General features: G+C 45.8%; 1 non-coding gene across 1 annotated transcript; it reads left to right on the forward strand.

The window, feature by feature from the left end:
• The first annotated feature begins 15,491 nt into the window (after window positions 1–15,491).
• On the forward strand, window positions 15,492–15,687 carry LOC139280326 (U2 spliceosomal RNA). The gene has a single exon (XR_011596656.1). It is a non-coding gene; the product is annotated as a U2 spliceosomal RNA (small nuclear RNA).
• The last annotated feature ends 662 nt before the right edge of the window (window positions 15,688–16,349 follow it).

Genomic DNA, 16,349 nt, shown 5'->3' on the forward strand with positions numbered 1-16,349 from the left:
TGACTACACTACAAAAGTACTTCATTGGCTGTAATGCGCTTTAAGACATCAGTGGTTATGAAAGGCGCTATATAAAATCCAAGTCCTTCTTTCTGTCTCATGGGTGTTAGAAATTAGAATCTCTGTCCTCACAAGTGTACACGATTACCGTTGACCTTTTCCAAGTTCGACAAACCTCAGGGAGACAAGCAGTTGGTTTCAACATTCAACTGTTTTTTTGAAAATTAAAGTAACATTAAATGCAGAAACACACACACACGCTCTCTACCTCTTTCTCTCTGACCATTTAACAGTCTCCCTCTCACATCTTTTTCTCTTTGACCTTAACCCTTCCTCTGTTTAATATACTTTCTAAAGTTTATAGAACACACAAGTGCTACAGCAAGTGTGCAATCAGAGTGTTGTCATTATTATCTCTCTCTCATGCTCTCAAAGCATTTTCTTAATTGCTTTTTCTTAAAATTCAATATCAATTTTACCTCCGTAAAGCTTTTGAAATTTGTACTCTTGTTTTTCAAAATTATTTGAAGAAAAGCTATGAGGCTGAAAGTGCGAGAAGGTAAAGCAAAATGTTCCATCAGTACAACCGCCTGCATTCTGAGAAATTAGATACACTTTGCTTGCTCAGAATGCTTGGAAGATGCTGAGGCCTTCAAATAGACATTTTAATAAAAGCATTAAAAGATATGAAAATAAAAATCAGTTCAAGCCCCATTGCAGATACTTGAGCACATAATCAAGGCTGGCACTTCAGTGCAGTACTGAGGGAGTGCTGCCCTGTTAAAGGTGCATTCTGAGCATGTCAAGTATGAGATATTAAGCTATTCTGAACTCTCAAGTGCATGTAAAAGATCTCATCAGACGACTTAAAGAAGCCCAGGGGGGTTCCCTGGTGTCCTGACCAATATTTATCCCTTAACCAACAGATTATCTGGTCATTTGTGCCAATGCTGTTTGTGGAACTTTGCTTTGGGCAGATTGTCTGCTGTTGCTTGCACAACAGTGACTACACTTCGAAAATATGACATTGGCTGTGATGTGCTTTGAGAATGTGGAAGATGCTATATAAATGCTGGTTCATTTATTTGTTTTTCTTTCTATCTTTCTTTGCATTTAATCATGTTATTGCGAAATATGTAATTTTTTGAAATTTTATTTTCGTTAAAACCTTTATTTTTGATATTTGAAATTTCAGTCGCCGTGAAAAAATGTCAGATGGAAAATAAATTCAGAAAATATTTTACAACAAATGGAAACGCAGTGGCCAGGTTGCCAAATGATTGGTGATGTACCGTAACTACAAAATAGCAGCTATAGTCACACATTGACGTTGAAAATATCTATCACAATGCCACCTGCAGTGCAATGAAACACTGAATTTAATATATAATTGTTTATTTCAGCAACACAGCGTATCAGTTCAAAACATTAAAAAATGTTTGGCCGATGAAAGTACACATTTCCCTTCTGCTGCTGGCAATCGTCATTGTTAAAATTAAATAATTACTTTGAAGTTCTCGTTTGTTTTTTGGTAAGTTACTTAAATGGACTTATTAGGAAGCCAATGATTGGCAAATAAACTAAATTGGGCTAGACTTTCCAATAGTGTCCAGATCGCCCAGAAGTGGGTGATATTTCCAGCGTTAGCATTTGTATTGTTTTTTGTGAGTGCCGGAATATCGTCCATTTTTAAACCCATTAGTTTCCACTTTATAATTTGGGTGTTAGCAGGAGCAATGTGAAATGGGCATTAGCGGTTTTTTCAGTCGTAATGGAAAGTCTAGCCTTTTAAAGTGTTTTCTCTATTGCTGCTTATTCAGTCACCGAATTGTCTGCTTTCCCCACAGCAGCTATTTTACTACAGAAACCCACGCCAGTGGGAGTTGAAACAAAATGAGTTTGTTCTGTTCATTAAACTATCCGTTCTTCTCTCCATTACATAGCTTTCTTTGAAGATTAGTACGGAATTTTTGCCATGTCCTCGCTAATATTCCTCTCTCAGCTAATGTCACCAAAAGTAAATTATCTGCTGCCTGTGAGATCTTGCTGTGCACAAAATTGGCTGACACATTTTCCTACAGAACAAGACAGGCTGCACTTCAGAATGTAATTCAGTGTATGTGGAGCACTTTAGGACATTAAGGAGATGATAGCGCTCTACATCATTTCAAGTTCTTTCTTTCCAGTTCATTGACTAGTGGCCATAAATATAAGATAGTCACTAATAAATCCAATAGCGAATTCAGGAGCAACCTCTTTACCCAGAGAGTGGTTAGGATGTGGAACGCACTACCATAAGGAGCAGTTGAGACGAATAGCATAGATGCATTTAAGGGGAAGCTAGATAAACACCTGAGGGACAAAGGAATAGAAGAATATGGTTAGATGAAGCAGGGTGAGAGGAGGCTCGTGTGGAGCATTGACCAGTTGGGCCAAATTATCTGTTTCTGTGATGTACATTCTATGTAACTCTGCAATTGTTGCTTATCCAACTTATTACAGCATTTTTTTCTCATTTATTTAGGCCGATTACATTGTCATTTTAGTTACTCGATAAGAGTTATTGTAAATTATGTCACCATAAGGTACATTTATGCTTTGCCTCTCACCACATTGTTTCAGGAGCGTGACCTCTGTGTGATATTCTGCTGCCTTTACACTTGAACAGTGAAGCCAGTGCCTATAGGCACCCTGGGCTCCACTTTGATACGGAGACCTGGAAAGAGCAAACACATTGGGCTGAAACTGGATCCCTTGTCCTGACGGAAGAATCGTAGACACACATTTCCGTGAGTCTACAATGCCTCTAGTTCCTGGAACTGGTACTGTGACGTGCAGCCAATGGAGTGTGACGTCTGCAATCAGTGCAGTTTAATACCACCTATAAGCTTCTCCTGAGGTTATGGACGCCACTCAATGAAGCATAAGCAAACTCGACGTAATCGGTTGCTTTTTTAGTGCATAAAAATTGATCAAGTTCTTTTGAAAGACCTGATATATTTTGTCAATCAAGTAATTAAACTATTGCGGTGGAGTGGAAGGAAGATTAATATAACTGGAACTAAGAGGTTCCTATTTGCATCACATTATCTAGTCTTCTTCAATGTGCAAAGGGACGCAGGAAGGAAAGGAAGTAAGGTCAACAAAGATTGTACCTGAGAAATGTTTTTGCGTGAATGAGTGTTGTTTTCATCAGGGTGAAGGATGTTGGTCCAGAAAAGTGGATCTTTTTTTTTGTTGCACTTTTTACCATTCGGTGTCCGGATCAAGCGTGCTCAGATCACGTATAGAATAGAATAGCCAGCTTCAGAGTGAAGCTTCATCTGCTCTAACAACCCGGCTTGACTGCAGCTTTTGAAGTCCCGAGATCGTTTCAGAAAGTGCGATTTTATTTTTTCTTTGAGCTATCCGATTGAAGTTGACAATTTTGCCAAACTACGGACAGTTTTAAATTGCGAGTCCATGCTCCGCTAGAAACTGGGTTGACTCTGACCAAAGAGATTTTAAGCAGGGTTTTTTTATAAGGAGCAGAGTGGAGGCTTTCATCTTGTGAATCTGGATTAGATTCAAACCAAAGTCCTGGTGATGAAAGGACAGTGTGCTGATGCACCAGTCAGTGCTTTCATACCTATTCTTCTTATCGTCTCAAAGGATTTATGCACAAAAATAATCTGCCTAAGAAAGAAAGGACTTGCATTTGTTTAGCACCAGGATGCCACAAAGCACTTTACAGCCATTGAAGCACTTTTGAAATGTAGTCACTCTTGTAATGTAGGAAATGCAGCAGCCAATTTGCACACAGCAAGGTCCCACTTACAGCAAAATGACCAGATAATCTATTTTTCACGTATTAGTTACATAGAATTAACAGCACAGAAGCAGGCCTATCGGCCCAACTGGTCTATATTTGTGTTTATGCTCCATACTGGACTTCGCCCACTCTATTTCATCTAACGCTATCATCATATCCTTCTATTACTTTCTCCCTCATGTACTTATCTAGCTTCTCCTCAAATGCATTTTACGTTTCTGACTCCTAGGGGGTGAAACTCAGTAGTGCCCCGTTTGGGGCGTTAACTTTTAACGTTTTGAAAAGTTAGCGCCCAGCGAAATGGCATGCAAAATTGTGGGAAATTGGGCGTTTTCGCCCCAGGAGTAAAGGAGGGCGGTAAATAAGGTGCCAATGGCCTCAGTGGGGCACTGCAAGGGCATTAGTGCCAGAGAGTTACCCAATTTCAGCTGACTTGCATTCAGCAATCCGCCTTCAATCCTTGCTTTTAGTTCATTCCAGCTCTTAAAAGGAAGGTGATTTCCATCATTTGCTGCTCATTTTCAGCATTGCTACACCTGAGTCAGACCTCTCAGCAACTGAGACACCTTTGTGCAATGGCTGGCACGAATCCTGTTTCAAGGGAGAGGGCCACGCGCTTTAATAATGTGGCGTTGGAGACAATGGTGGTGGCATTGGAGAAAAGGAGGGAGTCGCTGTTCCTTGCATCTGGAAGGAAGCCATCACCATAGGTATTCAGGGCCATGAGGCGAGATGTGGCTGAGGAGGTGTTGGCTATCACTGTGGTAGACAGAACTCTGACAGTGCCGTCGTCGGGTGGTGAAGGTGAGTATTTGCTTGCACACCTACATACCAGCCTCTGAACCTCTGTCTGTGCACACTGAGCAAACCACCACATCCCCACCACTCAACCACCCAACATCTGCAGCTACTCACACTCACATCCTCAACTCGCGTCTTGCCTACATTCACAGCTATTCAACCGTGAAAGGCACATCTTCCACATTTATAGCTGGTCTCTTACTCTTACAAGTTCCCTTATTTTGCAGGCCAAGATGGCACATAGCAGCGGGGGAGGGGGTGGGGGGGGGGGGGGCGGGGGGATTGGGAACCTCAACTGCGCGAGTTCACTGACCTTGAGGAGTGAGTGCTGAGGCTCATTGGCCTGCAGGTGGTGAGCGAGAGATTACGGAGACGTCGACCCTGCTAGGGGGCAACAACAGTATCTTTATCCCCTATTCTTTTCTCATCACACTTCCCCGTCAAACCAGAAGGCTTCATCACTTTCCAGCTCCTGCTACTGTCTGCCTTCCTTGCTCCATTCCTGCTCCCTGCCCTCACCTTAACGTGAGTCTTGTGCCATTATGCTTTCAGATAACCAGGCAGCAGATGTGCAGCCTGTACCTGAGCCGTTTTCCCCCCCCCCCCAGCCCCCCGCCGTCCCCCCCACCCCGCCAGCACAGTCAGGAGGGAGAGGAAGAGGAGGAGGACTGCGTCATTGCATTTCTCAGCTGCAGGCACCAGCTCAGAGACTGGCACTACACGTTCGTTAGTGGTTAGGTTAGTAGAGCGATCTGCACTGGGTGATGCCACCAGGGCCTAGCGGGCTGCAGCAAGGCCAAGGGGAAAGGGAACCTCGGGAGCCATCTCCCCGGAAGGCGAGTTCACGCATGAGTTCTGCTGTACTGGACTCAGATGAGGACCTCAATAGGGAGGCATTCACACAAAGGGTGATGGCCATGCCTATCCATGTCACCCAGCCAGCCCAGACTGTTGCCGCCCAGCCTGAGGTGGTGCAGTCTACAGCTGGGTCTTCCAGGCCCAGAGCTGGTCGAGGGCGTCCTGCACGGCCATCTTTGTCTCTGGCCCTGACACACAGCAGCCTTCCACTAGCTGTGCTGCAGCCACAGGGAGGACACAACGGAGGAGCACTAGAATAGTTAAAGCAAAGAGAGGATTATAAGGAAATGCGCAAGGGTGATTCTTAAATACATTATGATAGTTCATTGTTATTACATACATTTTTATTGGAATGTTTCATCTTTGGTGTTGTCTCTCATTTCAGTTTTGGGGCTTTGGTATGGAAGGGCAAATTCATGTGGTGATGGGGATGGAATTCAGTAGAACCGAAGTCTGATGAGACGGCCGTGGACCACCCTTGCAGAATCGCGATTGAGTGGCTGTCTCCTCCGTCGCTGGTGTTGCTGCTCCTCCTCCTCTTGCTCATCCTCCTTCTCGTCCTCCTCCTCGGGTGGTGCGGCTCTGCCGGCTAGCAATGGCTGAACCCTCATTATGGCCAGGTTGTGCAGCATACAGCAGACGACGATGAATAGGGACACCCGCTCAGACAAGGACTCCTTCAACAGTCTGCTCAATGATGTTCCTGGTGGCGGCATGGGTCTCTTTGTATCAGAGCTGAGCAGGGGTGTTGGGGTTGCAGAGGGGAGTCATGAGCCATGTGGAGAGAGGATGGCCCTCATCTCCGAGCAGCCAGCCGCAAGCTCAATGTGGTGGCTAGCACACCATTCTGGCGCAGGATGAATACATTGTGGCTGCTGCCAGGATAGCGGGTATTGACGGTGAGGATTCGGTGTGTGTGGTCGCACACCAACTGCACATTCAGTGAGTGGTAACCTTTGCGGTTACGGAATATCTCAAGATGCGGTGCCTGCAGAGCGATGTGGGAGAAGTCAGTGGTGTCCTGCACCATGGGGAAGCCCACTATCCTGACAAAGCCAACATGCACACGAGTGCTGCTTCTCTCTGGTCATGGAGAAGGAAATTTAATCCCCCCTCCTTCTGTACAGAACAGCTGGGATCTCGCAGATGGAGCGATGGATGGCAAACTGGGAGATGTTGGCAATGTCTCCTGCTCCACACTGGAAGGATCCATTGGCATCGAAATTGAGTACGATGGTGACCTTGACTGCTACTGAGAGAGCCGTCCTCACCCTGGGCTGAGGCTCGATGTCTGGTTGCAGGAGATGGCAGAGCTCTGTGACCACAACCTTGCTAAAGCGCAGCCTTTGAACACAATGTTCCTCAGTGAAACTGATGTAGGAGAACTACTGCCAGAATACCCTGGGAGGGTAAGGTCTCCTGTTGTCAACCATGTTGGGCCTTCTCCCGCTGGCCACATTTTGCTGCCTTTCTCCCCGTCCTGATCCCCGTCCTGCTCCCCACCTTTGTCTCTGCCTTTGTCTCCGCCTAAGAAGCCTCAGACGGTGACATTAGAGCAGGAGGTCAAGTGCCAACACAGCCCCCATGAAATGATAAAAATGTTGTTGTTTCAAATCTGCCCTCAATGAAACAAAGGAATGGTTAAGAGGCAGAACAATCCTTGAAGTGAGGATAGATTTGAGCGATTTTAAGTGTTAGCAAGCTGCAAAGAGTAATGGCCGACGAGGATTGTTTGTAAAGATGCTGCCTTTAAATAGCGCTCCTCCAGCTGACTCCCGACTGCAAATTGACAGCTGAAGCTGTCGTTGTCAGCGGCGGGTGATGAGTGAGGGGCAATGCCGAATTTCTCTTCTGGCGCGGTAATGGGGCACTGCGCATGCCGATGCATCATCGCCAGGCGCAGTCTAGCGAGGTGCAACCGGCAGGAATGGGGAGCTACCTCTTAGCCCCTCCGCAAAACCCCCGCCCAATTTCGCGAAGGGGCGCTGTTCTCACCGTGTCCAGGTGAAAACCCATTTGCACCCCGTTAGCGCCCCCCTGGAGGCAGTAACAGCAGGCACACAGGAGCCCAATTTTGCCTTCCTAGTTTTGGACTCCCCTACAAGTAGAAACATAGTTGAGGGATAATGTTGACCAGGACACCAGGTGAACTTACCTGCTCTTCTTCAAATAGTGCAGTGGGATCTTTTACATCACTTGAGAGGGCAGGCCCTCGGATTAACGTCTCATCTGAAAGACGGCACCTCCGACAGTGCAGCAGTCTCTCAGTACTGAGCTGAAGTACTTTATGCTCAAGTCTCTGGAGCCAGGTTTGAGCTCACAAGCGTCTGACTCCGAGGCAAGAGTGCTATCACGGAGCTAAGGCTCACATCAACTCAGTGAGCCAAGAACATCTGGCCTATGGTAAGTGTGCTTGGAATTCTGCTTGACGCTGTGGTTTGTCATTGCCTCAGACATATCCAAAGCCTTTGACAGTTTCTCTTTAAATCACTCTCTTTGTGCTGTAGCTGACGTCTCTTCATCTAACTCTTTTGCCATCAACTTAGGGCTTCCTCGGGTCTCTGTTCTCTCTCCTGCTTCGTTCCTGCTCCATATTAAAAACCTCCATTCATGATCCAATCCAAACCACATTCATCAACATCCTTCAGATTGTGTTCCTTCAGGTTTCTCTCACATCATCATCATAGGCGGTCCCTCGAACGAGGATGACTTGCTTCCACATGAGTTCACAGATGTTTCAATGAAGGGTCCGATATTCCAGTCCTGAACTCCAGTTGAAAGGGTGGAAGATGCCTGTGCTTGGAGTTTTTTAACGTGTGGTGACCGTTACACATCAGCCACCACACGGGCTTGACAGAACTCAGCCTTTATCCAGTGATAAGGGTTAACCAGGACGACTGGAGACCAGCTCTGCTGCACAGACCTAGTGCGCACACATATCACAGTGTGGGCTGGCCCGTGCTGCCCCTGGGCCTTCTGCTCTTCTCTCACAGCGTAATGGCTGAATCACTACATCTTGGTCTGCGCACCCTTTGGTGGGACAGTGAACACACTGGGAGCGGTGAGGGGGTTGGCGCGGGGCGGTGAGAGGGTCGGTGAGGGGGTCGGCGGGGGGCGGTGAGGGGGTCGGCGGGGGGCGGTGAGAGGGTCGGCGCGGGGCGGTGAGGGGGGCGGTGAGGGGGTCGGCGGGGGCGGTGAGAGGGGCGGTGAGGTGGTCGGCGGGGGGCAGTGAGGGGGTCAGCGGGGGGCGGTGAGGGGGTCGGCGGGGGGCGGTGAGGGGGTCGGCGGGGGGCGGTGAGGGGGTCGGCGGGGGGCGGTGAGGGGGTCGGCGGGGGGCGGTGAGGGGGTCGGCGGGGGGGCGGTGAGGGGGTCGGCGCGGGGTGGTGAGGGGGTCAGTGAGAGGGTCGGCGGGGGGCGGTGAGGGGGTCAGTGAGAGGGTCGGCGGGGGGCGGTGAGGGGGTCGGCGGGGGGAGGTGAGGGGGTCAGTGAGAGGGTCGGCGGGGGGCGGTGAGGGGGTCGGCGGGGGGAGGTGAAGGGGACGGTGAGGGGGTCGGCGCGGGGTGGTGAGGGGAGGTGAGGGGGGCGGTGAGAGGGTCGGTGCGGGGGGCGGTGAGGGGGTCGGCGGGGGGCAGTGAGGGGGTCGGCGGTCGCGCGGCAGCCTGGGGCACTACCCGCAGGGTTGCCATGACATTCCTCTGCAAATTCCCGGCCAATTTCCCGGAAATGGTAGCACCCCGCCCGGGCACAAAGTGTCTTGCACCCCATTCTAACGTGCTTCTGAAAATGGGACAATTTCACCCCTTTTGTTTCCTTCAATTATTCAAAGTTGTAGACCCAAAATAATTTTTTGTATAGTAGCAGATTGTTTAATACAGATCTTAACTCATTCATTTGAAAGATTCATCTATTACTATCCCACAACATAATTTCAGGGTCATACTGTAGTTCCTTAATATCTCTCAAGTGTAACGAGGAGCTATCATTACTTACCGTTTATGGTTACTTGCTTTCATCCTTCATCCATTGACATTCTTGACTTTACAGTCTCCTCTGACCTACATTCAAACTCCCACATCTCTTCCCCCGCGAAAGCTCCCTCCAAAATTTGCTTTATTTTCTCTTTTGTATTGTTATGTCTATAATGTAATTATGAATGACTCCACGAGGCAATGTGTTGTACTAGAACTGTAGTGACCGTGGTCCTTTATTCCAAACTCCAGAGTGCCGTGCAAACATGGTGTGCAGCCTTTTATACAGGGCCCTGCCATCAGGGCAGGAACCCCCCCGGTCTCCACCAGTTGTGCCCTCTAGTGGTGCCAGCATGTATGTACACGGTGTGAACCTTATTGATAGTACATCAGGTAAACAAGTCTCCATCTTACACAATCTCACAGTGATTACACATAGAGTACATCCATAGTCAGCATATACAACATGTACTAAACACATCTTTTCCCCAAAACAGTCTTCATTATGTATGATACCCAAGTCTGTTCAGGACTTGAATTTCCCTTCCACACCGAGGGAGGCAATACCTCTCTCGCACTCCAGGGCAAAATACAAGAACAGGATTGTGGTCTGGTGAGCAATCCTCTTGCGTCTAATCTTCAATCTCTCTCTCTTTCTGTCAGAACCTTTCTTGTCTCCATTTATTGATAATACTATGACTAATACTCATCTGAACCCTGGTCTCCTGCTCTTTCAATGCTGAAAATTTTCCGTCCTATACCCTGCTCCAAATCCAAAGACCCCTGCTATATTGAAATCAGGATGAATCACAATGTATCCTACTGCAACTTTTTTTTTTCCAGGATCTCAAAACCGTGCAATGCCTTCCCTCCCTTGGCCTTCCCTACTTCCTACAAGCTACAGGTTTCTAAAAGGCAAACCTGGTTGTGACCTAATCACTGCTTCCCAACTGACCTTGTTTGATCTCCTACTTTTCAATCCGACTGGGCCTCGGCGTTGCACATGGATTTCACAAAAGTAATAATAAAAAATCCCACAATATGAAATTTGTTTACAAAATCAGAGAAATAGTCAGAGCAGGTAAATGAAGAGGTGCAAGAAACATCAAGAAAGGAAGTGGATTCTCTGATGGATGATCACATTCTCTTCAGTGACACACAGGAACAACAAGTTGGGTGCTGAAGTTAATCAGCCAGTTTGATATTACAAACTGGATGAAAGATTTAAAACTGAGATGAGGAGGAATTCCTTTCTCTGAGGGTTGTAAATCTGTGGAATTTGCTGCCTCAGAGAGCTGTGAAAGCTGGGTCATTGAATAAAGACAGAGATAGGCAGTTTCTTAACCGATAAGAGGTTATGGGGAGCGGGCAGGGTAGTGGACCCGAGTCCATGATTGTATTAAATGGCGGAGCAGGCTCGAGGGGCCGTATGGCCTACTCCTGCTCCGATTTCTTATGTTCTTATGAAAGATGAGATGCCGATAATGTTTGGAATTCATTTTATTTCTAGCTGCGCCAATTTGTTTTTGCCCCAAATGTTTTGCATTACGCGGTGATATGATAGTGAAAACTATTCTTGAGTTTCCTCCAAATACTGTGGCACCTATCAGAGAGGAATCACTTTGTACAGAAGACAGTCTGTGAGTATTGTTAATTTAAAGAGGGATTGTCACGACTTCGGGGAGGAAAATTAACTCGGTGTGCGGGAGCTGTGTCATTTTTATTGTTGTGCAATGCGAAGATGTCACAGTGAAGGACAAGATTGATATGTTTGCCGCATTAATAATGTTTTGCAGTGCGAATGTTGTCACTCCAAGACTGTGCAGAACACCCTTAGAAACCCACCAACCTAATCGTAGCAAATCCTATGAAAGAAATCTCACCATCAAGACCCTTGAAAATAGCAAGGGTATTTTTTGCTGTTGTGGATTTGAGGCAAAAGCAGACAGTTAGGGAAAAGCAGAGTGAGCTTTATTCTGCATCTAACTCTTCCTGTACCTGACTCCGGAGTGTTTAAACTGTAAGTGTTCCAGTCCACGGCACTGTCATTCCGCACCGTTGATGAGTAAAACATTAAAAAGAGTAGCTGAAAAATTAATGATTCATTCATCATTTTGCTTTACTGGCTGCTGTGTAATCTGCCCTTGGATGAAAGTTGGGTGAACTTCTGGGCAACTATCCAACTTTATCTGGAGTATAGAAATGATAGTATCTTTTACAAGCCTGTTTTTTCACTCAACTATTATGGGGGTAATCTTTACTCAGGCACAAGGAACCCTCAATAATGTAACTTACTCATAACTCTTTGCAGAAAAAGATGTGTGGCAACTCAAATAGTTGATACAGAGTGCTCAACCTAAAGGAATAAAATACCTGAGAAAGATTTGGGGAAGAGTGAGCTATATTAAAAGGAGAGGGTATTGGCGCTGAGTACAATAACTCTATTAGAAGGAGAAGAGATGAAACAGAAAAGAACAGGGTAAGAAACTGGACCAAGTTATGACCTGGAACGCACGGCCTGAAAGGGTGGTGGACGCAGCTTCAATAGTAGCTTTCAAAAGGGGATTGGATGAATACTTTAAAGGGAAAAACATTTCAGGACTACGGAGAAAGGGCAGGAGAGTGAGACTAATCGGTTAGCTCTTTCAAAGAGCCAGCATAAACATGATTTGTCAAGTGGCCTTCTATACCACAAGATTCTATGAAATACGAGATCCTGATAATGTGGACAATTTTCCAAATGGCGGAAATACGAACAGCAAATACAATAAAGTAAATGGCAGTCTAGGCACAAAAGCACAACAAATTGATATTTATGCAATGTTGCAAATTCTGACCTGGAGTAAAATCACTAGGTTAGCCAATTATTGGAAGCTGTGCCCAGTATACGTCAGCAATGCTACAAATTCTGAATAATTATCATCGCAGCTGTCATTCATACTGTTAGGCTCAACTTTAACCTGCACCAGTGGAGTAAAGATGGAAGTTAATATTCCTTAAAAAGTGCTTAAATTACTTCTCTTAAAAAGGAACGTGAATGCAGTTCTGATGTACATGGACGTTCATGCAGACTGATGGTATTGCCTTATATTGGTGCAAACTGCAATATGTGCAATGAAAGGTGTACAGCCTGTTATGTGAGGGTGTATTTTAAATGTACATGGAAGTAATTACAACATATATGAAAGAAAAAGTAGTCTATTGGATCAGGCACAAATCAAGACATTCGCAGCATGAATCTGTTCCCGTTAGCAGGACCCATACGGTAAAAGAGTGCCACATGTAGCTGAACATGCCTGTACCCATTGGTTGTATCCAGGGGAGGAGCCTGTCACTAAGATGCAGGATCCAGTCTCTATTTGAACTGGGATGGTAAGATTGGCTGAGGGGTAAAGGTGACACTGAAGACATAAGTAGGAAGAACAACTTTTACTTCAAGCATAAGGAAAGTATTGCAGGCAAGTAAGATATCGATATTGAGCGTGAAGTAACATGATAAACAGCAGCTGTCCCTGCTGCAGCCTGACAAGTAATTGCCAGTAATATATATATATTTATAATTCTGTGCAATGTCTGCAGTATTATAGTAATTAAGAAACTATGACCATGAAATTATGCCATGGGATAGTAATAGTGGAATTTCCCAGAGTATTTTTTCCCTTATTGTTCCTGGGTTTTTTCGACGTCTTTTGCCTCACCCAGGAGATTAATTAGCTGGAGGGATGGGGATGGGGTGGGGAAGGGAGGCAGTGTTTAGTCTCAATGTTCCAGCCATCCTGAGTATGGGGCAGGATTAATGGACCCGTCAGTGTTGTTTGGTCATATTAATGGGTTAAGATTCCTAATAAATATTCTGTCATAACATGATCATGGAACTAACATTTCGAGAGTGCTGAGTTTTGGCAGGACCCTTCCTTCTCTACAGGGTAGTACTCTGGATTGAAGCTATCTCAGCCACAACCCTCCAGGATCATTTCCGCGGCCTGAAGGAAACAGCGCATCCTCTATATTTGGAATGAGAGAGGCTACACCCTTATTCGGTTAATCTAAAGGGGCTGCTGCTAAATATTTGGCTGCACTTCAGCATAAGGCTTTTGATCTTCAGCCGCCCAGTTTGCGAAAGGGGCAGGGGCAGGCCAGAGAATCTCCTGAACCTGACCGAAACAGCCATCCACGGGTCCAGGGTGCGTGGGATCCGTGTGGAGGGTCGCTCTGACTGCCTGCCTGCCCCTCTTTCGCTGGTATTGCTTGCTGCCAGGTGGCTCTGGAGAGTTCACTGGGACGGTTGAGATCTCCCACGATATGTAGACACCACGAGACATCCATTCTACAACTGACAAGGCAAAGCAGATCATGATTGACTGTGATTTTATTCGGTTAGTATCTCAGTTTGAATGGACCGGGTGAGAATATTGTCGGAGTGGTGCCCTCCTCTTATACTGGGGCCACTTCCAGTGGTAATTTTGGTTAGGTTTTGGTCCATCTCAAAATAATCCTCGCACTTGGCAGAATGCTTGGGCAAAAAAGAACAACAACATCTTGTATTTATATAGCGCCTTTAATGTAGTGAAAAGTACCAAGGTGCTTCACCGGAATATTATGAGATAAAATAATTTGACAGCAAGCTGCCTAAGTAGAAATTGGCACATGTGACCAAATGCTTGGTCAAAGAGGTAAGTTTTAAGGAGCATCTTGAAAGATGAAAGAGGGATAGCAAGGCGGAAAGGTTTAGGCAAGGAGTTCCAGAGCTTGGGGCCTAGGCAACAGAAGGCACAGCCACCAATGGTTGAGCGATTATAATCAGGGATGCTCAAGAGGGCAGAATTAGAGGAGTGCAGACATTTCGAGGGGGGTGGGGGGGTGTTGTGGGGCTGGAGGAGATTACAGAGATAGGGAGGGGCGAGGTCCATGGAAGGATTTGAAAACAAGGATGAGAATTTTGAAATCGAGGCATTGTTTAACCGGAAGCCAATGTAAGTCAGTGAGCGGGACTTGGTGTGAGTTAGGACACAGGCAGCTGAGTTTTGGATCACCTCTAGTTTACGTAGGGTAGAATGTGGGAGGCCAGCCAGGAGTGTGTTGGAATAGTCAAGTCTGGATTTTTTGCCCTGCTGTGCATCATCAATGTCCTCCAAGACAAGATGAAGACAAGTTCTCTGTGAAGAGCAAAGGACAACGTGACAAAAAGAACATTGGTGAATATATTTTCACTGATGATGAAGAAAAACTGCTGTAGACACCACACTAGAAGAGAATCATATGTGCAAGTTAGATGGAGCTACAGAATATTGACAAGGGAGTTAAGGCATGCACATTTACAGACGTATGTGCACTACTTACTTAAGTTGCAGTTTTAAGCACAGCTACATTTTTCGTGACTTGGTGGCTGAGATTTCTCTCTTGGGGGAACCAACTTGAAATAACTTTCAACCATGTTAGTTTTATATCAGTGGGACGGAAAAGCCTAGTGTGCTTAGCGAACTTTAAAAACTGAAGTCAAACTTCTTTCTTGTTACCTTTTTTGAGGCCGTTAATACATTTCATTCAGTCCTGCAGAATCCACTGAATTGGAATAAAGCATGTGGTCATGGTTCATGCATAAGTTCAACTCCATGAAGTAGGCAGGATTGATTGGACTCAAGAATATATCTTTGCACTTGGCGAGTTAAACCAAATTGAATTGAGTCAGATTCTGTGAAACGTAGCAAAATCTGCTTCCTTCTGAATTCCCTTTTTGCCCTTTATCATTATCAGTGCATGATGAACAGAAATTAGCATATGGAAAATACTTCATTATGGCAAGAAATTTGAATAATTCCAACTAACTTCTGGTTGAATGTCACAATTAACTCCCAGCAGTAGCTGTTCATCATAATTAACAGATTTAATGTTTAGACAGTAAAAACAGCTTGCATTTAGATATCAAAGAAGGATATTGTGGTACTAGAGCAAGACAAGGATTGTGGTGGATGGAGAGGCTAGGATGAAGAGCCACTGCATAACTGTTACAAATGCCTTCATACACACCTCACACCCCACACTAATACCTTTTGGTCGCTTCTCGGCCTTTTGGCTAAGATCATGCGTAACTGACCTGACCAGCCACCATGACCTCCGGGTGGTTTCTCCCTGGTCAGGAAGGTATATGCTTGCTTTTTTGGAAACAGGAGGTGGGTGGGGTGGCTTGACCCATCCACCTCCATGGCACGAACCTGGTATTGCAGTACTTCCAGGAACGGTGCAGTGGCTCTAGGCCTTTTGGCTAAGAGCATTGGCGCAGAGTGATCCTTGGCATGTGCAAGGTGACCTCTGGCGTTTGTGATTTGACAAAGAATTGGAACGATTGGCTACGAATTTAAAAAAAAAAAAAATACCTTTTTGGTAAACAATACTGTTCTGTTGGAGCCACACTAACCTTTCAATGTTTCGTATGACCAGGCATTTAATAAGGCTGCAGAGAAATTTGTTCTAAATGTTCTCTAGAGGATAATGCACCAGCCACAGAGGGTCACCTTTCCACAAACCATGGTCGAGAGCTTGGGAGTGCTTCTAGTTTGAAGGGGCAGCATGGTTTTGGTGATCTGCCTACTGTAAGCTGTCATTCTTGCAATGTGACAGTCAAGGACCAAGCAGATATATTTATCCTTAAGTGAAATATTGATCCTTCTCCAATATTTCCCATGGACAGCATTTAACCTCGACTCTGAGCTTCCCTCATAATGGTGCAGCTGCGCAGAGGATGCTGGGCACTCCCTATATCCAATCAGTCTACAGCAAAGCTTCCACATAATGCATCACCCTTTACTGATTATTTTATCCTCCAATTTCCATGGTCTTGCTCCTTATCATTCTCAAATTACCAACTCATAGTACAATTTATTTGGTGGAGGAGGCCCTTGAGTACTCCATTG

This window comes from Pristiophorus japonicus, chromosome 14 (assembly GCF_044704955.1).
Source record: "Pristiophorus japonicus isolate sPriJap1 chromosome 14, sPriJap1.hap1, whole genome shotgun sequence".
Lineage (NCBI taxonomy): Eukaryota > Metazoa > Chordata > Chondrichthyes > Pristiophoridae > Pristiophorus > Pristiophorus japonicus.